The following is a 27,847-nucleotide window of genomic DNA, read 5'->3' as shown; positions in this document are numbered from 1 at the left end:
GATTTTCGAATGTGATTGTATTCTCATCAGATACCATGTGCCCACATTGTAGTAATGTTATATCAGGGTGTTATTCAAGGGTAAGGCGCCATTTCCAATTTGTAGAATTTGACGAGAGAATTCCTCAGCTAAGGGTTCGTTGTAGGGATGAGCTCCCATATTCTTGCTTAATGAAAGCTGACGAACAAACCTCCATGGTGATGAAGACTTCAAACACGCATACATCTCGTCTGCTTGCGTACCCTGTGGTATGACTGGAAATCCCCTGCACAAACAACAGTTAACCCACCCCCATAATGGCAGTATTGTTTCTAATAACCCTTAGTGACCTATTTAAGGCTTCATGTGCACCACGGTGTGCCATCGTGCATTTATCCCAGACAATAAGTGTAGTTTGGAGCAGAACTTGCGCCGTCGCTGATAGTTTTGAAATATTGCACATTTGGGCATCGCTGAAGTGAGTTTTCTTGAGCATGAATAGAAGCAGTTTTCTTTTCCGGCCCTTGTTTGTGGAGATAAATGAGAACGTCTTCGGTTTGGTGGCATGGCTGAAAAGAACGAATGATTAAAGAACATATATGATGGAAGACATAACAATTTGAAGTTGTGCATTGTATAATTTTATTTTTTAGTAACGAATGAAGAGATGTGGAAAACTTCATATGTCAATTTATATACTGTTATTATGAGAAGAAGCGATAAATTTTGATTGATTTGGCTATGTTCTGTGTTGATAAGCGTAATGCATTCTGTTAGCTGATATATAGTGTAGTGGAGATACTGGCGTAATGGAAGTTATTGTTTGTCCAGAAGTGAAGGGAGTGATTTATGTTTTCAAGAAAGACCAAAAGCCATGCACTGTTTCATCGAATAAAAAAGGGTTAATATGATTTCGTCCAGAAATCACGTTTTCAAAACTATAATTTTCCCGCTCCCCATCGAAATTTCCTAATTCTTAACTGTCTTTCGAATTTTCTTTTTAAACCACGTGGAAAAATACAGAGATTACGAATCTAGGAAATATACATTTTTTGGCGAAAGTAAAGAACACTCACAGCCGGTGTTCAGGGTTAGGGTTAAGGTTACGATTTAGAGTTAGGGTTAGGGTTTAAGATTAAAGTTAGGGTTTAGGGTTACGATTAAGGTTAGAGTTAGGGTTTTTGTTACGCCGAAAACGGGTGGTGTATGTATTCTTTACATCCGCCATTTGTTTTTGAAAGTTTAATTTTTCTGAAAAAATACTGAATGACCCTTCTCCCACCTCGGCCACCCATCAGCTACCCGCTTTCGGGCGAAATGCAAATCTCTTGCATGGAAAATATAGGAATGTGAGTAAATTGAGAAAAGAAAAAGAAATAAGGGGGCGGGGTACGCAAATATAATTTCAGACATGCTAGAAACAACAGGTAAAGGACAGGATTTCTGAGATAACTTCCTTGTAAGATCAGATTTTGAAATACGCTCATCACAACCAGGAGTGACGGAATAGGAAAAGGTAATTTCCATAGGATTTAAGATGCAATTTAGCGCACAGCAAGGAATAACATAATTCATACAAAACTTTAACTGTGTGTGTGTGTGTGTGTGTGTGTGTGTGTGTGTGTGTGTGTGTATGCCAAAGGAAGTTATTTTTTGCATACGTTTCTTAATTCAAAAAGGAGGAAATGATGTTAGAGAAGTTGTAAACATGTTGACAACATGAAGACTCTGTACATTATAATGAGAAATTGAAAGAGGGAGGGAGAGAGAGAGAGAAAGAGAGAGAGAGAGAGAGAGAGAGAGAGAGAGAGAGAGAGATGGAGTGAGAGAGAGGGAGAGGGAGAGAGGGAGAGAGAGATAATGCCTAATTCTACGCATGCATGAAAAATGGACGAAAGTGAAAATGACCTGAAAATTGTGCGACCCCATGTCGTTTCTGGGGTTCTCAGCGTCTCCTCTCCCGCTTGCCCATCTCTTTGTGCCGGCTTTCTTTCACCTTCGCTTTTTTCATGACAGTTTTTTTATCATTAGAAATCCAAGGGAAATAAACAGAGCTGTGAAGCTATGCGAGAGCCTAAGCTTGCTTGGTGTTACTGTGTTTCTGTGCCAAACTTCCTTCAAAACTTATAAAATTAGAATGATTCATGTTCAGTTTGGATTGTTGAAAACTGAACAGATGGTAACGGCAAGCATAATTAATTCTGATTGAAACAGATGAAATTATGAGGAAGATGGGAAACTGCTTAACCCACGATTTGCCGCACAAGGGACAGAAGAACTATGACTCAAGACCACTGGATTTATGCAGGGAGGTCATAAGTTTTACATGTGAAGAAGTTAACGTGGAACAAACATGTTTTATGTGGAAGAAGCCAAAAATGTAAGAGCATGACGGTTACACGGGAGAAGCGTTTATCTATTATTCATGGGACGAAGAAAATGTTTACGTGAGTTAAGTATAAGGCTTACGTGGTGTAGTAACAAACATCACGTAGGAAAATCGTAAGTTTTACGTTGGGGTCTCATACTAAGTAAGTGGGTGAAAATGAATACGGTATGAAAGGAGCATAAGGTTTATATGGGAGGAAAATAATTTATAGAGGTACTTTGACCTTAGTAATACAGACTTAGCATTCTGAAATTCTCTATAAGAGATTGTATGACGTTAAAGAAAATTCAACTATTATTTCTAGTACAGCCAAAGACCCCATAGAAGCATTGTTGTTTAGTAATCTCTTTGTAGTAGTAGTTCAAGAAAATATCAAATTGAAGGATTATAATCTGTCTTTCTCCACATATATAATGTACGTTTTTGTGGTTACTGTTTTATCCCAGGTCAACCATGAGCAAATATATCGTATCTATGATTGCGTTGCGCAATATTCGCAATTCAAAATATATTTCGCTTCTATTTCTTGCAGTTCGAGCGATCGCGTAGAAATTGACTTGTGTCATTTAGCGCCCGACGAAGAAGTGGAGCGAAAATAGCTCCACAGAAAATCGAACCTGCATCAAAAATTCGCTTTGACTGGAGCTTCTCATCCATTGTCAACAGGTTGTATTGTAAATAAATATAGGATTACGCAAACACACAAACGCACAAAACTTACCCATACATACACATATACACACAGAAACGCGCGCACACACATACACACTATATATATATATATATATATATATATATATATATATATATATATGTGTGTGTGTGTATTATATATTATGTATCATATGCGAATATACGCCCACAAGTCTACATATTTGTATATATGTGCGCACACTCACGAACTGCTATTCTTGTACCAGTACTCGCCCATACATAACTATATATTTTCATATATACGTATGTACACATATACATAAACAAACATGCGCGAGAGCGCACATGCACATATTTTGTTTGCGTATATATATATATATATATATATATATGTATGTGTGTGTATGTATGTGTGTATGTATGTATGTATCTATATATAAACACGCGCAAACAGATATACATCATCGACACCTGCACATTTTAATAAATAAATATAGAAATATTGTTAAACAACTTCATCATTGTAGCAATATTATAACAACACAGAAAGATGAAAAATCTGAAGATGTATCTTCTAATCTTCGACCAAACAAACAAATAAAAAAAAAAGAAAAAAGAAAAAGTATTTATGATAGGAATAAAATAGGAGAACATTAATAAAAGCCAATTAGGTAAAAATTACTTTCTCACTCTTGAAATACCAAAATGGAATTATTCTCATGTACAGCTCTTTGACAGGTGTCAAAAATTCTTCTGCTAGAAAAGTTTAATACTCTCTTAGGTGCTTGTATAAGAATAGTACGCCATCACTCAAAGAAATACATCCATGGAGAATCTTCTACGAGGTCGTTCGATATTGCTTGAAACGTAAGCCAAATCTCCCTCAAATGGCACTGTACCGACTTTGAGAAAGGTAGGAAAAGAAAACAGAAAGACAAATGAAAAATGAAAGGAAATGTCATTATATTATAGTTCATTCCTCTCAACCTGTCTTCTCCCGCTGCCTTGGGGATCCACATAAGATTTTGTTGTGAAAATCTATTTGTAATAAATTGTTTCTACATCTACAACATACAAGATATTTCATCAATTTTTTTCATACAATTCCTAATGATATTTATAAAAATATAATGGGACTTTTTGAAAACATCAAATGTTAATTACGGTGCAGAAGAGTAAAATAAGAATCAAAAGGTTTCCACAGATAAAAAGTGGTTGCGAACAACTGTTATAGTTTAATATAAGACAGTGAGATCTTGGAATCGTTAGTACGCCGGAGAAAATGGTCAGTGACATTTCGTCCGATTTTACGTTCTGATTTCAATTTCCGCCGAGGTCAACTTTACCTTTCATCCTTTAGGTGGTCGATAAAATAAGTACCAGTTGAATATAGGAGGTCGACTCTCTCCTTCCGACTCTCTCCTTCCGACTCTCTCCTTCCGACTCTCTCCTTCCGACTCTCTCCTTCCGACTCTCTCCTTCCGACTCTCTCCTTCCGACCCTCTCCTTCCGACTCTCTCCTTCCGACTCTCTCCTTCCGACCCTCTCCTTCCGACTCTCTCCTTCCGACTCTCTCCTTCCGACTCTCTCCTTCCGACTCTCTCCTTCCGACTCTCTCCTTCCGACTCTCTCCTTCCGACCCTCTCCTTCCGACTCTCTCCTTCCGACTCTCTCCTTCCGACCCTCTCCTTCCGACTCTCTCCTTCCGACCCTCTCCTTCCGACTCTCTCCTTCCGACTCTCTCCTTCCGACCCTCTCCTTCCGACTCTCTCCTTCCGACTCTCTCCTTCCGACCCTCTCCTTCCGACTCTCTCCTTCCGACTCTCTCCTTCCGACTCTCTCCTTCCGACTCTCTCCTTCCGCCCGAAATTGCTGGCTTTGTGCCAAATTCCAAACCGTTGTATTACGGCTGGTTTTTAATTTTGCTTTTATGAAAAATGTGACTCGCTTGTATCACTTGTGATCGTGGATCTACTTGGTCAGTTTTGGCTTATGGGTCAAAAACAATGAAAGCAAAGAGACAAAAAAAAAAAAGGAAACAAATAAATATCCATCAATAATAACGCTTAGAATATATGATGGAGCAAAGAAGCGTTAATGTGTTTGCTTGACCTGCATAGAGAGTTCCAAGAAATACCTGCCAAAGCTGACCCTATTTCCTTTCACCGTTTTTGAAAAATGAAGGACACACTGGATAACGTTGTTCTTAGTCCACAACTAGAAAAATGTCTGAGATTAGTAGACTAAATAATGTAACGATCGATCTAGAATTGTTATTTCCATGCTAATCAAACATGATAGCGAATGATACACTTGTTTCCCCTCTTCTCCAAGTTCCAATAACTGCGATAATCAGTCAACGAGGGAGTTACTCGTGAGTTGAATGAATTTAAATGCGGCACCAAATAAGGGAGAGTACATCTATGTTGGGAACTGTTTCAAGTATGAAATGGAGTTCAGTCGACAGAATCCTTAGAATATGTTCGTATTGAGCAACAGCATGTATGAGCACATTGTCTAAGAGTAAGCAATGCGAGGAAGTGTCAATGCGACTATTTAACTTTATAAAATCCAAAGGATTGCGTAACAAAATAATTAACGAAATCTTGAAAGACTGTTGGGGATTATGGTGATTTCGAATACAAGCGTTAAATTCATGAATTGAGCAAAGGTCGTATATTGAAGTTTGGGTATATAGGGAGTGCGTTTGTCAAGTATATTCAAGTTTGGTCAAGATTATTTAAGAAAAAATGTCAGCGACAAACGTATGCAAATCTCCTCTCTCTTCGCCATCGAGGTTATTCAAAGGAATAGCCTCTAACTCGAACCGGCTCAGCAGGACATTATATCGTTTTAGACGCTACTGTTATGATGCAACAAGCTGGAAAAATATACCGCTTGTCTTCTTACCGAAACTTCTAGTTTCCAACAATCCCTCTATCTCTACTGGAACTTTTTTTTATCGATCCCCAAATTAGGAAATACAAAGATGGAATTTTAAGTCAGAATGTACAGAGGTGTGACCAAATATTCAAGGTATTTACTCCAAGGCTAACGATTTTGCCTAATCAAGCTCGTTTATTAACTGAAATTACTGTAAAACACTTTTTTGTGGGGAAATTGAATGCATTACTATTCAGAAATTGAATCCCCAACCCACAAAAAGATCTTGTTATGTGTTGTGGTATTTTTGGTCATTAAAATGACCTGAGTTTGATATTACAAGAGCCGAACCGGTGTATTACCTTTCTAATCTGGATATAAGGTCTTTAGAGTCATTGATGCAACGTTCATAGCTCATTTAGCATAACTCATCTAACGGTCATAACACATTTAGTAAAAAAAAAACAAAAAAAAAGCATTGCGTAGAATATTTTCTATCACTGAAGGAACAGAAAGCAAATGAAGAAAAGATCCAACAACAGTAGATATTTTTACGTCAATATTTTGGATCGATTTAAAATAATAAAAAGAAACAGAAACAGCTTCTAGATTTACAAAATCATGAAATCCAACTACATATCAACGAAGATTCTTTTGATGTGATGCCAAACGAGCTCCTGATTTCTTGCTACGAGATTTAATTTCTTTTCTATCGGATAACACTTTTGATCTCCAAATTTAATAGATTATCTATTTTGGAATTTTACGAATCCCATGCAGATACTGAAAAACATACACTTTTGAAGAATCGAAACATGGATATCTGAATCAGTGTTTACTGCCTCTTACCAATGTGAACAGTTTTTCTTAGTATTAAATTTTGTCGAGATCCATTTGCAAATCATGAATTACCTCATCATCAGTTCCAGGAAGCATTTCTGACTTTCCCAAAAGGAAGCAAAACCCATGATTTCATTGCGATTCAAGGAGATCTTTAAATATTACACGTGGTGTAATATTTGAGTATTGAAACCAATATCACGTAATTAATGAACACAATACATACATGCATACATACATATATATCTATATATGTATGCATGTATACACGCAAGCACACTTACATACACACACACACATGTATATATATACATATACATATATATATATATATATATATATATATATATATATATATATATATATATATATATATATATATATACATATACATATATATATGGGTATATATGTATATATGGATATATACATGTACATAAATGCGTATATATAAAGGCATGTAATATATATATATATATATATATATATATGCATCGATCTATCTATCTATTTATGTATGTATATATCTATTTATTTATCTATCTATATATATATATATATATGATCCATGAGAAGTTGTATAACTTCAAATGTATGAGCCACTAAATCGTAATCATCTGCATTTCAGAAATCACAAATAAGAGACTGGATAGCTTCCCCGTAAGTTGAAGAGACTACCAAACATTCGCTACCTCACATGTATCCTAGAAAATAGATCCACCGCAAAAACATAAGTATGAGTAGCAGCGAATTTCAAAATAGAGTTGGAGCAAAGGTTTCACCTTGCTTGACACCTCATCATCACTGACATTTACTCTTGCCTCCACTCCATCATGTGGTACTTTGATTATCGATTACAATGTGACCCTCTCAACCAGGGTTGCCGAGTATTTTACAGAGTGAGATCGTATTCAGTGTCGAAAGCTTTGTCCATGTTGTGTCGACGCTCCCAAGCAAAGAAGTAGGATCGACCAAGACATATAAATAGAGGTAGTCTGACCGTGGTAGGAGTTGACTGACGGTAGACTGACTGTTCAATAGCTGTTGAGTAGTAGTCACGTAGAGATCATCCGAAGGTGCTAGATAGCAGTAGCTTGAGACATAACAGTAAAAACCTGGACAAGATCCATATTTTGCTTATAGCACTTATCCTGCATCTGTCTTACGGAAGCTGCTCTGAGGTTCACACAGGATGTCATTTACGAGGGATTTATTCAGGTGGATAAGAAAAATTCTTGCCAAAACTTTGCCAGCAGCTGACCTCTAGGGTCACTACATTTATTCTGACCCTCTGTTATAGAAAGGAAGAATAACTACATCCTTCAGGTCCTTGAGTATATCACCCTCTTTCCAGACTATGCTAATAAACTCGCGAAAACTCTGTGATATGACTACTCCAAGAGCGCAAGATGTCCGGGCCAATTCCATATTTACCAGATGTTTTACCAAGATTCAACTTACTTACTACTATTATTACCTTGTTTATTAAAGGGGCAGATTCCAAAGATGTGACGAAAGGTCTTTTTTGACTAGTGACTATTACTGGGTTGCGTGTATGAACTGCCTTGATAAATAAATTAATATAAATCACAGTAGAAAATTTAAAATGTTCTTATAAATATATAATTTTATTTACTATGGCTAAGTGATAACTTTATGCGCATTGGGAATTATTACAGATTTTTTATTCCTCCAAGATAACATCGTTTTTTCTTTACCATGTGTTTCCTTAAGACGTGTAGAAAAAGTTTTGTTCCAATAGATTTCACGTTGTTTATTATCGAATTATCGTTCTATATGCGTATTCGATATCGACGTTTCAAGTTTCCTATCCATTTTAGGTTTCATGGCCCTCAAAAAAGAGTAATCATTCGTCCCCATCCAAATATTATGTACTCATTAAATGCTGGGCACATGCATCCAGAGCAACAAAAATGACCAGCACGGAGAATTACGCATTCATATATTTACTTATATATTTACCTACCTCAAGTCCAAGTGTCAATACGACATTTTTGTTCTCGCCATCATCTCGCATTGAGAGCTATTTGCAAAATGATAAATAGTACATTATGAACAATAAAGAAACCTTACGTATCTTCAAATTCACATTGATGTGATTTTATTTATGTAAACTATCCCCAATTAAATTTAATTCTAAGTTTTATCCTAGTAAAATAGTTAATAAAAATAAAGAATGGTTTGTATCACTTAGTAAAACGAGGCCTGTGTGAAATTAAAAGTAGGTTTTAAAATTCAGAACGGGTTTTAACATTAAGTAAAACAAATCCTCTTTGAAATCAGAAGATGTGTGTTCAGTAGATAAGGAAATAGATGTTAAATAATATTTAAAATGGTAAAATTTAATTACCCTCTCGGTGATGAGAGAGAAAAAGATCCAAAGATAAATGTTAGTGAACGCTAGTCAAAGCTAAGGAATACCATTTTAATTTATCAAAATTAGAATTACAACGCCCTAAGGTGAAGAAAACTTCAGTTCAGTGACTATTATTAATTTGATCTTTAGCATACATGGTGACAACTACGTACATGGTTCGACATTATTCCAGCTCTTCTGTGAAATAACTCCTTGCAATGCTTGACAGACCTAGTCACAGTTGATCCCTATATAGATATACAAGAAATGTACACGAATTGGCCCAAAAGTTCAACATGATAACTGAGAGAATTTATTTAGGGACGCCATCTATGTTTTATAATTAATTACGTGCCGACATGCTTAACAGAATGAGAAAACCAAAATTGCGTTTAATTAAAATTTCTGTTACACAATGAAATAAAACATAAGCTTAGTGACTAATGGTACACAAATGTAGACAAAGAGAATGGAACAAAAGGAAAAACCCATAAAACTTATTCTGCTTTACTGGGTAGAAATGAAACCCGAACATTTAGGCAATTTGACAAAAAAAAATGTTGGCTTCTATGTTCTTTTGGACAAGTTTCAATACTGTGTTCTTCTTACAAATTCCATGCACAAAGATTTTGTCGATTCGATTCTTTGTGACAAACTCGTGCCTGAAGTGATCACGCGGTGCGATTGAACCTCATCAAAACGATGTACTTATGAAGTGAAATGTTTAAACATACAACACTGCTTGCAAAACAGATTTCGTGAATCATTGTTTCGAGTTTCGAGGTTCAATAAGCATTAATTGTTTTGTGTTTCTTTCTGTTTTAATGAAGGGACATTTTTTATACGTATTGAATTTATTAATTAACTTTGTTGATTAATTAAAGTACTGTGTCAATGAAAGTAAGGACTAACAATAAAAAAAAGTACCAATAAGTTACGTAAATCGATCAGTTTAATTGACAATATAATCAAACACTCTAAATTATGTACAATACTCTTTGAACTGATGTATTAATTATTCATTACATTGTATTCAGTTTATATTTTATTCCAGTCACCATGCTCTCTCCTGGAAAAGGCTCATAACTCTGTTCACTTCAGTAAACTGGGTTTGGATTAATTACTGTTTCCAGAAGAGTCCAATTAGAGAATCTCTTTGTATGTAACATGCTCTCATACTAAAAAAAAAAAGGGGTAATAAAACCCACCACTCATAGGAGCACCGATAAATGGGTTTAAAATAATAAAAATAAATCTTTCATTCAGTTTGATATCTTCTGTTTTTCATAGGGAAAATATGTTGGAAAAATGGGTAGGCCTATTCATGGCTGTGTGGTAAGAAGTTTGCATCCCAACCACCTGGTTCCAAGTTCAGTCCCACTGCATGACACCTTGGGAAAGTGTCTTCTATGGTAGCCTCAGGCCGACTAAAGCTTTATGAGTGGATATAGTAGACGGAAACTGAAAAACCTCCGTAGTATATATATATATATATACGTGTGTGTGTGTGTGTGTGTGTGTGTGTGTTTGTCCTCCACTCACCGCTTGACAACCGGTGTTAGTGTGTGTTTACGTACCCGCATCTTAGCGGATGGCCGAAAGACACCAATAGAATAAGTACTAAGCTTAAGTAATAAGCCTCCAGTAAGGCCGCAGTCAAATGAGTGAAACAAGTATAAGAATAAAAGAATTACCTCTCTTGCTTTTGATATTAATAATAATAATAATCATTGGTGACCTTCCCTAAAATATATTCACCCATCCCCCGTTTTATTTACAAAATATTAATCTTCCTAGTGACATGGAATGAAAACCTATTATGATAGCATGAAAATATAATATTATCTCTTACTACTTAATCATGATTAGCATAAGTGAAACCAGTCAGCTATGTAAATATTTTATTTCATAAGTATATATATTTTCCAACATAAAACCTCCGTATATTTTCCTTCCTTATGTGTATTTCTCTCTCTCTCTCTCTGTCCACACACCCACTCACACACACACACGTATACACACACAAACACACACACATAAATAACATTATAACGTTCTCTGAGGAAAAGAGAGATAACATAATCTATAAATAACCTACAGACTGTAATTATTTCCATCTTTAATGAAATGTCTCTCCTCATAAAATGTTTAATCAAACAGCAGGTTACATCATCCAGAAGATTTCTAAAAAGAATGAAATATCGATATATATATATATATATATATATATACATAATTACCACTGACTAGGAATTTTAATTAGCTTCCTTCCCATAGGCACTTATCTAAGTTATTAATCTTTTTCAATACTTGGCTGTAATATATATGTATATATATATACAATTCATATTATATAGGTATATCATGCCTATTTATGACTATTAATATTACATAGCGTAAGTGACAAAAAATGTTTCCCCCACAAGTTCCAGGTAATTGATTGTTTTATTCATTTATTATGTTTCTTGGTGTTGGAAGTCCCCTCGTGGTCAGAGAAAAATGCTTCTGCATTATCTTTCTGAACGACCTTCACAAATGATTTGTTTATACTCTTTTACTCTTTTACTCTTTTACTTGTTTCAGTCATTTGACTGCGGCCATGCTGGAGCACCACCTTTAGTCGAGAAAATCGACCCCAGGGCTTATTCTTTGTAAGCCTAGTACTTATTCTATCGGTCTCTTTTGCCAAACCGCTAAGTTATGGGGACGTAAACACACCAGCATCGGTTGTCAAGCGATGCTGGGGGGACAAATACAGATGCACAAACACACACATACATATACATACATACATACATATATATATATATATATATATATATATATATATATATATATATATATATATATATATATATATATATATATATATATATATATATATTTATTTATATATATATATATATATATATATATATATATATATACATATATACGACGGGCTTCTTTTCAGTCTCCGTCTACCAAATCCACTCACAAGGCTTTGGTCGGCCCGAGGCTATAGTAGAAGACACTTTCCCAAGGTGCCACGCAGTGAGACTGAACCCAGAACCATGTGGTTGGTAAGCAAGCTACTTACCACACAGCCGCTCCTGCGGCGCACCTGCGCCGCTCCTGCGCCGCTCCTGCGCCGCTCCTGCGCCGCTCCTGCGCCGCTCCTGCGCCGCTCCTGCGCCGCTCCTGCGCCGCTCCTGATCACAGATGATCTTTTTTTTACTGATCAAATATTTCTACTGTATATTTGTTCATTCTCCCACCTATCAAGTTTGACGTTGCTTGTATAGATGCACGGTGCACCACGCGTCGTCAGCTGTTGCAGTGATCGCAAAGTCACGTGATCTGAAGTGTTTTGCTGAATAAAGAACACAATACACTTCCCGGTCCAAACATTGAACCCACGATCTCGCGATCGTGAGTGCAACGCTCTAACCATTTGACCATTTATTATTTACGTTGGGGGGAATATAAATTTTTGTGACGCAGACAATCGCTGCTTCGCGCAGATTTTGATAAGCGAATGAGAAAGCCGTTCTTACGTTTGTTCCAACCCACAAGAATGGGCAGCTACAGTCACACTAACACTCTTCTGTCATGAATTGGTAAAGGAATCATTTATATGTTATTGACTCGTAAGATTTCTTTAAAAGGAAGAACTAGACTGGAATGCATTGGGGGAGGACGGGTCGTGCTACTGGATTCTGAAATGACCTGGGGTTAAGCATTATCATTACCATCATCATCGTCGTCGTCGTGGGCACCATTGTCATCGTCGTCATCATCATCATCATCATCATCATCATCATCATCATCATCATCATCATCACCGTCATCATTATCATCATCACTGCCGTTGTAGGCGTCCTCATTGTCATCAACCTCTGTCTCCTCCGCATTATCGTAGTCGTCATCATAGTCGTATTCGTCGTCCTCATCATCACCGTCGGCGTCGTCATCGTTGCTGTCATCATCATCATCATCATCATCATCATCATCATCATCATCATCATCATCATCATCATAACTACTCCCACCTCCATCATCGTCATGCTCGTCGAGAAAAAAGCAACATGAGCATTAACAAATGCGACATCATTACCACCACCACCACCACCACCAACAACAACAACAACAACAACAACAATTAGAAGCTCTACTGTTTGTTTTTTTCCTTTTTAATATTTTTTATCCATTGTCTATTTTATTAAGTTTTTTTTCTAATCCACTCTGATAGCTTGATTTAGAAGAACAATTTCAAGACGTAGTATCTATTGTTACACCGCTAAGTCTATGGGTTATTACGGTAGACTAAGACAGAAAGAGAAACATTACAAGATAATAACGAAGAACGTTGAATAGAATTTCATACAATCAGCTGTAGTAAAACAACTTCTTTGGAACATTCACTAAGATAGTTTCTTTATCTTTATCTTTCTCGATTCAGTTTATAGAATTTTTTCTTTTGGTTTCGTATTTGTTTTTACATTTCCTCATATTATTATTAAAATTATTATTGTTATTATTACTGTTATTTTTTTGTTTTCTTTGCTATTCTTCAACAATAGAATTATTACCACTGCGACAAATAGAACGAAGCTAAAAAGGAAAAGGAAAAAAAACAACAACATGGCAAGTAACTAAATATACGAACGCCAGGGTAATAAACAAGATGAAGCTATTGATCCTACGAGAGGAAATCGATAGTCAACCCGACTAATTAGTGTTGTTTTGTTTTTCTTTTCCTTCATAACACCTAACATAGTCATCGTTATCATCATCACCACCACCTACACGTTCATCATCATCATCATCATCATCATCATCATCATCATTACCATCGTCATCGTCATCATTGCCACCGTCATCATCGTCATCGACATAATCATCACTAGAGCTACTGTCTCCATCACCACCATCATCTTCTCCTCCGCGTTTCTCGTCGTCATTATCAATACCAATATTACTATTTTGTGCCTAAGGGAGGAAGGATTCTTCTTCTTCTTCTTCTTCTTCTTCTTCTTCTTCTTCTTCTTCTTCTTCTTCTTCTTCTTCTTTTTATTTTCCGCCGAGGTCGACTTTACCTTACATCCTTTCGGGGGTCGATAAAATAAGTACCAGTTGAACACTGAGGTCGATGTAATCGACTCATCCCCTCCCCCCAAATTGCTGTCCATGCGGAAAAATTTGAAACCATTATTATTATTATTATTATTATTATTATTATTATTATTATTATTATTATTATTATTATTATTATTATTATGTGTTAAAAACTCGCAGCTTATTTTGTTAGATATGATGGAAAGGGTCAGCCGTCCACAGCCAGCACACTAAGGTGACACTTGTTTACTGGTCATGCTTCAAGGTGTTGTACCTTCCCACTTGCACTAATCTTTTCTAGCCATGCTGGTAGTTGAATGCTGATAATTCCAACAGCATCAATTACAATTGGTATCACGTCTACTCTCTTCACTGAGCACAACCTTCTATTTCCCATTTCAATTCGGCATAGTTGTTTATTTTTACTTCTTCTTTCACATTGATCCTGTTCTCACCCAGGCGTACTATGTCGATTATCATGCATGTTCTTCCATTTTTATTCACCACAACAATGTCCGGTTTCCGATGTCTGGTCAGGTGATCGCACTGAATCATTGCATCCCACAGGATTTTGCAATCCTCATTCTCGATGACTCCTTCTGGGGTTTGCTCAAACCAAGTCTTTGTTCTTTGTAGGCTGTGATTTCCACAGAGCCCCCAATGGATCATTCTTGTCACATTGTCATACCGTCTTTTATATTCGCGTTGTGCCAATTTCGGACACTCATTAACGATGTGCCATACCGCTTCACCCCTCTCACCACACATTCTGTAATTGTCGCTGTCGGCAGTGTTGTCTATTCTACACTTCACATAGTTGGTCCTTAAAGCTGTTCTTGAGCCGCGCATGAGTACTTCTGTCTCTATTTTCAAGTAACCCTTCCTCATCCATAGCCAACGATCCTCTGCATCTGTTTTCGCGTTCACATCTCTTGCAAACACATTTTTTGGCTTCCATGCTTTTTCTTTATTATTATTATTATTATTATTTTATGTTTGACTTTTGTTTTGCATTTGTACAAGTTGGATCCAAGTCTCACCCAGAGACCTCAAGAGACAACAAGTTAGAAGTTCATGTCGGTGTTATGCCTAGGGTACCATATATTATTATTATTATTATTATTATTATTATTATTATTATTATTATTTAAGACGTCACTCAGTATTCAATATCGTAATGTTTGTACTGCGGGTTTGTACTATCTGCCAAGTCACAACAAGCACCCCAGACTGACAGTTCTTTAGGCAATATGCGTGCAATTTCCGGTAATGCCGACTTCTGTAATGTACCTAGATTATAGGGTATATCTAAAGTTTCCAGTTGATTCGTTAGGTTGGGTATTATTAAACCGAATGCTCCGATAACAACAGGGACAATCTTTATGTTTAACTCTCGTAGCTGCTACATCTTGGTGATCTCAATTCCCAGGTCTCCATATTTATCAATCTTTTCTCTTTCTTTCATGATGATATGGTGATCTTCTGGCACTGCCACATCAATTATCAGGCACTCTTGTTTGTCCCTCCTAAAGATTTCTATGTCCGGTCTTCGGTACTCTAACACCTTGTGTGTCTGGAAGTCCATGCTACCTCGTATCCGTACTTCCAGCATAGTAGCCAATGAAGGTTTTGGACTACTTTGCCATGTCTGTGCTTGTACTCTATCTGCGCAAGATTTTCACAGGCACTAACAATGTGAGTCACTCTTTCGACCCTCTTACCACACATTCTGGTGAGGTTCGTTGCACTTGTGTGGTATATGCCCCTTTACACTGAGTTGGTATTCAATGCCTCATCCTGGCTACTCTTCCCGTAGAGCGTTGGCTCTCTTCCTGTAGAGCTTTTAACCTCTTCCTCTAGAACTTGTGTACGTTCTTCTTCTTCCTCCTCCTCTTCTTCTTCTACTTCTTCTTCTTCTTCTTCTTCTTCTTCTTCTTCTTCTTCTTCTTCTTCTTCTTCTTCTTCTTCTTCTATGAGAAATTATTAATCCAGGATCTAGGTATCTTACTAAATGTACCATCGAGCGCAGCTCTCTCTATCTCTTCTGCTTTCTCCTTCACTCCACACCTTTCCTCTACTTCTCTCTCTTTCTCTTTCACTCATTCACTTTCACTCTCTTTCTCTCTCTCTATCTCTCTCTTTCTCACTCTCCCTTCCTCTGTCCCCCCCCCCCTCTCTCTCTCTCTCTCTCTCTCTCCCTCTGTCTTTCGTACGTGTTTTTGCTTTTGTTCTTCTAGTCTATGTAACCTACACCTCATTAGTATGTTCTTAATGTCCTTGCTGTTATTATTATTGTTATCCTCCTCCTCCTCCTCCTCCTCCTCCTCCTCCTCCTCCTCCTCCTCCTCCTCTACGTCATCATCGGCGTCCTTATTCTCCTCAATGTTGTTTTAGTTATATTAATCCAAACTGTTTTCTTATTCCCCCAGTTTCCCCAACTCTACTGCTAACTTTATGTCCTTCAAATGCATCTCTTAATACGAATATGTTATGCAAAATGCATTTAGTTTCAGTTAGTGCACCTTGCACTCAATACTTTTTTTAATGTCTTATTAATAACTGCTTTCCCCCCTCCAAACTCTGTAAATATGTCATTATACACAAAGCAATGCTTTGTTCTATAAAATATAATCCTTGTTAACGATGTACAAAACAATGTAGTTTAAGTATAGAGGGCGTGATACAATTATCAATATCAATACCACTACCACCGTCATCATCATCATCATCATCATCATATCATCATCATCATCATCATCATCAGTAGCAGCTGATCATGATCATGGTTATCATCGTCATCATTGTCATCGTTTTTATCGTCATCATCATCGTCGTCATCATCATCATCATCATCATCATCATCATCATCATCATCGGTAGCAGCTGCAGCATCAAATCCTGGAAACCACTGTTTCGAGTCCCACGACTTACAGAGTCAGGCATCCGGTTTACTTCGCGCGTACGTGACCAGGATGTCAACATTCCAGCCTGACTGGACGAAAGTCGTCTACAGAGTCACTCATTTACAGCTCCAGTGGACCGAAGCACCTCGAAATGAAAAGCTTTGTTTAAAAACACAACGAACCACACGGCCTTGGAAGCAAGACCGTTTCCTTCCGACTGTGAATACGACATCGCAACCACTTGGCCACGTGCCTTACGTGGCATATAAGCAACCACAATTAACCCTCAGTATATTACTGGCACTGTTATTACTTGTTGAACTTGAGAAACATATCCAGAAAAGTCACCTACTAGAATCTAGAAATGTATAATCTACATGCCTAACTACACTGATATCGCGGTGTTTTCATGCGGTTAAAGCTTAAAGCTTGTCTTGAAACTACAAGACACATCAGGCGGCGAGCTAGCAGAAATGTTAGCGCGCCGGGCGAAATGCTTAGCGGTATTTCGTCTGCCGTTACGTTCTGAGTTCAAATTCCGCCGAGGTCGAATTTGCCTTTCATCCTTTCGGGGTCGATAAAAAAAGCACCAGTTACGCACTAGGGTTGGTATAATCGACTTAATCCCTTTGTCTGTCCTCGTTTTTCCCCTCTATCTTTAGCCCCTTGTGGGCAATATGGAAATAAGAAACTACATTAGGCTGGAGCTTATGCTGGTTTTCGTGGTGGTTTTATGCTGGTCTTCCTGGTTTATAAGCAACTGGGATAAGAAAACTTTGTCTCCACTAAACAGGACATTAGTCCGTCACATTTTTCAGTCGTGTGGACGGGTTTTACATGGAATGAATCATCTTCCCTATACACACAACGTGTACCCCAACCCAAGACTCGAACTTATAAATAACATTTTACTGTGAACTAAACGCATTAACCACTAGGTCACACAACTTTATAGGATATATATACATGCAGGAAAATTATTATTTTCAGCAGAACAGAAAAATGCTGTTATACGTCATATGGCTTAAGAAATTAAATTTTGATTTCAAATTTTAGTACAAGACCAGTAATTTCGGGGTGGGATGTGGGGTGGGGGCTGAGTCTATTACATTGACCTCAGTGTATTAGCAGTACTTATGATATCGGCTCCGAAAGCATGAAAGACAAAATTCACCTACTATAGGCTGGTGCTGACCAATGCCATGTGAGTGGACTTGCTAGACGGAAAGTGTAAGACGCCCGTCATATACACACGTATATTTTCATGTGTATGTGGATGTGTGTTTGTCTCCACCACCGGTTGACAACTGTAACTTAGCGGTTGGGCGATAACGGTCGATAGAACAAGTACTAGGCTTTAAAAAATAGTACTGAGGTCGATATATTCGACTAAAAATTATTCAAGGTGGTGCGCCTTACATTCATATATATATATATATATATTTATATATATATATATATATATATATATATATATATATATATATATATATATATGTATATATATATATATATATATATATATATATATATATATATATATATATATATATATATATATATATATATATATATATATATATATGCATATTGGAGGGTTTGGAGGTGATGTACAGGAATTATATATTAGAAAAAATAATAATCAGGTACTCAGATGTCTGGATGGTTGTATATCTACAGATTTTTATTCATGTCACATGTTTTATAAATTAGCGCTTTCACCTAGTCTTGTAGGCTTATCAAATTTTGAGAGAAACCTTGAGAGCCTCAAGGTTTCTCTCAAAATTTGATAAGCCTACAAGACTAGGTGAAAGCGCTAATTTATAAAACATGTGACATGAATAAAAATCTGTAGATATACAACCATCCAGACATCTGAGTACCTGATTATTATTTTTTCTAATACATACATACATACATACATATATATATATATATATATATATATATATATATATATATATATATATATATATATATATATATACATTTATGTACCTTTGTGTGTGACTGTGCGTGTGTCTGAGTATGCACACAATGAGATTCAGTATGATTGTGCCAACAAATTTTCAATTCAAAAATAGTTCCTCACACGAATACCATACAAAACGCGGGCCCAAAGAACACCGTCGTGGAGTCGAACATGAAAGCACGTGGATGTGGAAATGATCTTAATCACACACACACAGCTCAGACTCCATAATGGCATACATATTTCTTGTGTTTTTGTAATCCTCAAAATAATAATTATCAAATACAGTATCATTTCTATATGAGAAATATCTTTTAAGAGAGTAAAAAAAAAAGAAAGAAAATAAGCAATATAAGTATATTAGTAAATCAGTATGACTGTACAATTAACTTCCTGGTTGGGGTGGGGGAATGCGATGTACTTTCTACTATTAAATTCAATCAAACCTTGGAATCCAGATGAGCCTCGTTATCACCCCTGACCTCGTTTTCAGAATCAGCTCGGGAACGCTTGATTGAATTACATAATATTTCATCAGATATAATCAAAATCGATGCACTATTCCTCCGAAATATTTACTCTATATAATCAAAGGCACAAAGGAGGAAAATTAAAAAGACACCCACATATACACGTACACACAGATCCACACACACACACACACACACACACACACACACACACATATGGAGTACCAAATATATAGAAAGAGACGAACATGCATACACAACACACACACACACACACATATATATATATATGTATACATATATATATATATACATATATTTACGTATGTGTATATACATATATATATACTCATACATATGCATATATATACAGATATATATATATGTATATGTATACAAATACACACACATACATATATACGTATGTATGTATAGATCTGGATACTCACGTACATATACTCATGTAAGTAGGAATATTAATATACATAAATATATGAATTTTAATTAATGTATACATATGCATACATATATATATACATATTACATATATATATATACATATATATATATATATATATATATATATATATATATATATATATATATATATATATATATATATATATATATATATATATATGTATGCATATATACGTATGCATGTATGTATGTATGTATGTTTGTATGTATGTGTGTATGTATGTATGTATGTTCATACAAGCGTGGCTCTGTAGTTAGAAGCTTGCTAGGCGCAGCCGTGGCTGTGTGGTTAGAGGCTTGCTTCCCAACCACATTGTTCCGGGTTCAGTCCCACTGCTTGGCATCTTTGGTAAGTGTCTTCTACTATAACCTCAGGCCGACCAAAGCCTTGTGAATAGATTTGGTAGACGGAAACTGAAAGAAACCCGTCGTGTATATATGTATCTATATTTATGTATTTGTGTCTTTGTGTCAGTGTTTGTAGCCCCACCATCGCTTGAGAACCGATGTTTGTGTGTACATGTCCCCGAAATCTAGCGGTACGGCAAAAGAAACCGATAAAATAAGTACTAGTCTTACAAAGTATAAGTCCTGGGGTCAAATGATTGAAACGGGTAAAAGAGTTAAAGGAGTTATGTACACATATGTGACACTCTGTGAGTTTATGAAATATTCTTATCGTATTTACGATGCTAGATTTTCGTATTCCCAGAATATATCTTTTGACATTAGGATGTTTACATTGCTCTGAATTTGGCATCCAAATATCTGTTTTACCATTCGGACATGAAGCTTTGTGATGCGCATCAACACATTTCTGATAACGTTTCTCATTAATAATACATAGCATTCCCATTTGAATCCACGTGTCAATCGCTTGAAAGATCTGAATTAAGATACCGAAGAGTAATAATGACGTGTAAAGAAAGCAAGGATAGATATTAATATTTGTGTAGAGGCAGGCTTGCGCGCGCGCGCTCACACTCACACACACACACACACACATACACACACAGACACACACACACACACACACGCAAACGAACACACACAAGCACACACACTCACACACACAGACACAGACACGCGCACAGTCACACATATATGTATGTATGTATACATATATACATGTATATTTATGTTTATATATATACATATTCACACACGCAAATACAAATAGATTCATATATAAATCCATGCGGGTTCGTGGCCAAATGGTTAGGGTGTTGCATTCACGATGCAACGATCATGATTTCAATTCCTAGACCGGATGGTGCGTTGTGTTCTTGAGCAAAATAGTTCATCTCACGTTGCTTTGAGATAACTTTGACACCTGCTGTGTGGCACACTGTCATCTTTCTATACATACACATGCGCGCCCGTTACACCCACGTACATGCGTCTATATGTATATCTTCATCCACCCTCACTTGTATATATATATATATATAGTTAATTCCCACAAAACGGAGGAAAAATAAAACAAGAAAAAAAAACGTGAGGACGTGGTCCATGAAAATAATTAAAAGACGCTCAGGGAAGGAAACAAAGGAATTTTTACGTTTCGAGCACAGATCTTCTTCAGAAATAGGGGACAGAGGAAAGTCCAAGAGAAAAGCAAGACGGAGGATAAAAATCGCCAACAATCCACATGTAGTTACATTTTGGAATTATATATATATATATATATATTCATATACTGAGGGTGATAAATTGAATATTAATTTCAATTTAAAACGAGTCGTCTAGCATATAAAAATATGAAGACAATTCGTGTATAGTTCCGCAAATTATATTGATCTTTGAACGATTGTGCTGACTAACCACAAAAAAAAGAGTTGATGGGGAAACCGGTACACAATTAATTCTTTATTTTTATATATTTTTCATTTTGTCTTGCCCGCCTACGCTCTGGTATTTTGCTGAATTTTTTTCTGGAGAACATAATTTTTCTTTTATGGTTGGGTCGTTGATGAGCTCTTTCTAGCATATTGGATGTCCACCTAGTGGTCATCCCTTCTTATACGTATATATATATATATATATATATATATATATATATATATATATATATGAAGAAATCATAGTGACGAGAATTATAGGAATTGCCAGTGATAAACGATATGCAGATATACAATTTCTGCAGAAAGATTCAGGATGACAAGGTCAGACAAATGATCTATAAATATAAATTATAAATAAAAACAACCACTGTTCTTATCTTAAATGTCATCAGATACAAACAAGCAGTTCGTGTCGCAGAAAGACCCGGCTTCAGACCTTAAAGAATCATAATATAAACGCCGTTACGAAGAGGGGCAATGGGATATTCAATGAACTGTCTCATAAATTATCGGAGAACAATTAGTGGTTGCAAAACATGGTGTATGCTAAACTAATGTTTTTCAATCAAGTAATAGTCTGATATAAAATAACCAGGGAGCTTGTTAGTATTTATCGATTAACGGACAGAAATTTCGAGGAGAGCAACTTCAGGACAACGGGGTTTGACATAATAAAGAAACAACAATGGAGAGGAAAATAAAATTCGAGCAATCAAAGAATTGCCAAATGAAACGACATGATAAACAACTCATTAATAAGCAAAATGATGGAAAGAAAAATTATAGAAAAAAGTTATGAACTCGCTTCAATATATATAAAATGAACAGAAATACTGAAAGAAGCGTGTTTTGGCTTGAGGCTCGCTATGGAGTGAAACTAGAGTCACGGAAAACAGAAATGAAATTAAATAAGCAATACAGTCAATATCAAAGGATTAGACAACTTGTCCACTTTTTTTCACAAAGTCTATTATTCTCAACACTCCCCTGGGAGTGTTGAGAATATTCTGCACAATGAACTTGGCAAGACAAAGGTTTCTACTCAATGGCTTCTATGTCTTCTGACTCCTGGCTGATCAAAAACGCAGACTGATAATATCACGGGAAAATCTGATATTGCGGCAGTTCCAGCCTGTTTCCTTAAACGTTTCCTAACCCAGACTGAGTGTTGGGGGTCACCACTTTGAGTCAGAAACGAGGATGCAATCCATGCAGTAAAGACACCTCTCCTCACCTGCTTCAAAGACGGCCAAAGTCGTTTCATCAGTAAGAAAGGTTATGGTCTCAGTTTTTCGGGATGCAAAAGGCATTGCGCTTATTCATTATCTTCAAAAGGACCAAACCATCAATGGAGAATGCTATGCCAGCTTGCTGAGGTAGTTAAGAAAGACTATCAAGACCAAACACCCAGGAAAACTGACCGATCAGGACAATTCTCCAGCACACAGGGTCTTCGTTTCAGTGGCTGATATACGTAACTCCGACTTTGAATTGGTTGATCAGTTTCCTTATTCTCCTGATTTGGCCTTATCTAATTATTATCTGTTTCCAACATGAAAAAGCAATTGGCAAAGGACCAGTATCGCAGTGATGATGACGTCATATCTACTGTTGCTGAACTTTATGACCAATAGGATGAAAGCTTTTTCGCCACTGGAATCAGAGCACTCCAACACCGATGGAAGGAGAGTGTGGAGCGCAAGGGGGTCCATGTTGGAAAATAAACCGTATTCGTCACATTCAAGCAGAATATCTCTTTCAGCCTATAAACTTTTCAGCTGACCCTCGCATGTTTCTATATATGGATATGTATGTATATATACTAGTCATCTATATTTGGCCCCTTATACATGCATACATACATACAAACATACATACGTGCATATACATATTTATACCTGTAATTATATTCTCTCGTGCATACACAAACACAAAGCAGACACAGAAATACAAACACAGTTGTGTCCGCACATGCAGACTCAGCTGTGCCTATAGATACATTGATATACACACTGTTCGTACATACGCGCATGATTACAAGTAAACGCACATACGCACGTACATACATATACCGAACTCTATATAGCAGGCCTTTAAAATTAGCTATAAATTCTGAATAAAACATTGAAAACGTGCCAGCATTGACGGTGGGAAGTATTTGCAGTTATATATCACGTGGGGGAACATTTGTCATTATAATCGTTCTCTTAAATATTTTCTATAAAATTAAAATGAGAAAAAAGACAAAACAAAAATCTGACTCCAAACGCTTTTAAAAATACAAATTGAAATAAAACTTTCGATCGATTTAAACTGTAAATAATTACCTCAGTAATAATTACCATCTCTTTATTGGCCACAAGGTTTTAAACATGGAATACAGTACATGCCATTCCAAACAATTCACAAAATGTGAGAATGAATATATATATATATATAAATATATATATATAAATATATATATATATATATATATATATATATATATATATATATATATAAAAGATAAAACTTACTTGCGGAAGTGTCTTCTACTCAAACCTGGGACTTACCAAAGCCTTGCAAGTTGAATTCGTAGATGGAAACTGAAAGAAGCCCATCATATACATATATATGCATAAATCTCTGTGTGTATGTTTATGTCTGTGCTTGTCCCTCCTCATCACCGCTTGACAACCGGTGATGGTGTGTGTTTACGTCCCCGTAACTTATCGGTTCGGACAAAGTGACCGATAGAATAAGTACAAACCTTTTAAAAAATAAGTCCTGGGGTCTATTTGTTCGACTAAAACTCTTCAAGATGGTGCCCCAGTATGGCCACAGTCAAACAAGTAAAAAAATAAAAGAATAGATGAAATGCCTCTAAGAATTCTCCACGGCATGCAAACGATTCTGCATGTTCTCCTCTTTAGGACAGGATAAAATATTAATACCCAAAAAGTCACAAATTATAACATATCTCACATCTTCCACATAAAATCCACTTGGCACAGTCCACTTCCTACGTCAATTGCAATGTATTGCATACTACCGATACAAAACTGTCTGAAACTACTTGTAGTTCTAAGATTAAATATTCCCAGAGCAAAATGATTTAAACAAAAACGTCTGTCAAAATTTCATTTTAAATTATATTCTAAAGACCAGCTTAGTAATAGCTATGTTATTTCGTTAAATTCTTCAGTGTTAAGCGAAACAAAATTAATGCGTTTCTGTATAAATTTAGTGACAAAAGCAACACTTACTTTATACAATTTATTTTCGGTTACTAGACACAACATTCGATAACATAACCTGCACAAAAAGTATACAAAGAAAAAACTCAGCATCCACAAGACAAGGTGTATGCGCGCGGCCGAGTGGTTAGGTGGTTTCTCTTACGATCGCAAAATCCTGGTTCGGTTCCAGGACGGTGCGTATTATTTTGAGCCAAACACTTCGTTTCACGTTGCTCCAGTTACCGGAACTGTAAACGAGTAACTCCTTCGACGATAGCGTGGCGTCCCGTTGAGTGGGAATGTTGTGATCAAGGTCACTTGTACGATTTGGAAACCATGTAACTGGCTCTAAGAGACCTATGAGTCAAGACTACTTACTTATATATCATACACAGTCACTAATCATTAAAATACTACACGCATAACATTCCCTAGCAACCGCTGCTCAATCAAACAATACAGTTCACACATATTGCATAGCATACTTCGACCATTTCCAAACTTTCTTGCTCATTGATCTCTTATGAACTCTTTTAAAGTTCATGTCCCCATCCACTGAAACTGTTCTAAATGTATTTCTTTGATTTTTTCAATACAACATGAACGTAGTCTTTCCCTCCTTTCCAATGTGCAAAGGTCCAATGTGGTGGCGTCCATTTGGGTTTCGATGGAAATAAATGCGTTAGACGCTTAACACTAAACAGATACAACACAGAGGCTACACACTCCAACCAATCAACACCAATTGTAAGACAGTAGTAAGGGACAAACACAAGAACCAAGACACACTTAACACAAACACACGTATACACATTTATATTAGTGTTTGCGTATATATATATATATATATATATATATATATATACATATAACAATTTGCCATTTTACACCGCTGAAATCTACAAGTTTTCTCTCTAACCACTTCTAAGATTCTATTCTTTCTAAACCAAATCATGTTAAATTAATAAAACCTAGTCATTCCCAACAATCTTGATTATCTCTCTTATACCGAAAAAAATCCCTGACTACCACTCCTGTGGAGCTCTCATACTTCACATCGTAGCGAAGAGATGACACAATATCGGTAGAGGCATTTGAGAAATTTGAAAAGAAATATAACACAAGTCTTCTGTAATTTTTTTTTTACTCTGTTTTGTCTCTCATATATATATATATATATATATATATATATATATATATATATATATATATATATACAGACACAGATATATACAGACATAGATATATACATACACACATGACAGGTTTCACACTGAGTCTGTCTCTCAAATTCACTCACAAAGTATTGGTCTGTCCGGGGCTACAGTAGAAAACACTTGTCCAAGTGTGATAGAATTCGAATCTATGTGCTGTGCAATTACAGTCTGATTACTTTAAAAAAAAACACAACTGACATAACACATATCCTATATAATCAACATTCCGTTCATCCATTTTCCCTGCCCAATATTCTTTGAGGCTCGTGGAGGTAGAGTTCTGAGGTACTTCTACAAAGTACCCAATTAGAAGCAACAGACTTTAGATTTTCTGGCTTCACTTCCAAACGTCACCAACAGTGACTTTTGACATAGTCCAACCCTCTCGTTCTTGGTCTACCCTTACGACCTCCGCTAGGAGAGCTGCCGGTTGGTTCGGCTTGAAGAATTTGTCTCGCGATTCTCTCTTCTACCTTTGTAATCACTTGTCCGTAGTACCGGAACCGTGACATCTCAATGCAAAGAAGTAGCAGCTTCGCCTTTAGAGACTCCCTGATCATAATCTCCGAGCAACGCACCTTATCGAGTGAAGCCAAACTAGAGATTCCTCGGAGAAACCCTATTTCAACCGATTGTATTCGCAATCGTGTTCATTCGGTCATTACACAATATTCGAGTGAGGATAGACACGAAAACAAAATTAAAGACAGCAAAATAAGCTTCTGTTGAAGATAGAATGCAGGAGCTGGTACACTACTATGCCGACACGTGCAATTCCACACATTCATTTCAGCCTCCTGTTTCTCATCAATCATGAATACGAAATGCGTAAAATCTATGGACTCACTCAATCAAAAAGCACGGCATGGTCCTACATAACTGCACTGTACGAGGCTTTACTGGTGGTTTTTCAATAACAATATACACTGTGATCTTTTTTCTGTCGTTCTATTTTTTCTTTATCTATATCTCTCCCACATTCCATATGTCACTGATTTAGTAAAGTACACGCACACACATGTATACATAAATATGTACACACATATATACACATAGACACACTCGCACATATTATATCCATCTAACTACACGCACAAACATATATAATCACGTGTGTAATGCATACCTTCACTGTATCGTTCCAATGTTAGTATATATATATATATATCTATATCTATATGTGTGTGGTTGTGTATGTATGCATGTATGTATGTATGTATGTATGTATATATATATATATATATATATATATATATATATATATGTATATATATATATATATATATATATATATATATATATAGATAGATAGATAGATAGATAGATAGATCGATAGATATACAAAGAGAGAGAGAGAGAGAAATACAAAGAGAGAGAGAGAGAGAAATACTTACGCATACACTTACATATATGCACATATATGACATACATACACATACAGGAGCATAAAGTTTCTCGTATCTCAGATCTGTCGGCAATGAGAAGAAAAACAGAAAATAAAGCCGATGGAAGGTAATGACGTCG

At 36.2% G+C, this 27,847-nt stretch overlaps 1 long non-coding RNA gene across 2 annotated transcripts; it reads right to left on the bottom strand.

Moving 5' to 3' along the window:
* LOC149131197 (uncharacterized) lies at window positions 1-27,847 on the bottom strand. 2 transcript variants are annotated; one of them, XR_016238253.1, is made up of 3 exons: window positions 27,718-27,847; window positions 25,134-25,182; window positions 1-548 (listed from the first exon to the last, which is right to left on the bottom strand). It is a non-coding gene; the product is annotated as an uncharacterized LOC149131197 (long non-coding RNA). The 2 variants fall into 2 exon arrangements; XR_016238254.1 differs by lacking the exon at window positions 1-548 and adding an exon at window positions 8,457-8,789.

Source organism: Octopus bimaculoides, chromosome 24 (genome assembly GCF_046866305.1).
Source record: "Octopus bimaculoides isolate indiv1 chromosome 24, ASM4686630v1, whole genome shotgun sequence".
In the NCBI taxonomy this organism is placed as follows: Eukaryota; Metazoa; Mollusca; class Cephalopoda; order Octopoda; family Octopodidae; genus Octopus; species Octopus bimaculoides.
This window is presented reverse-complemented; position numbering and strand designations above follow the sequence as displayed.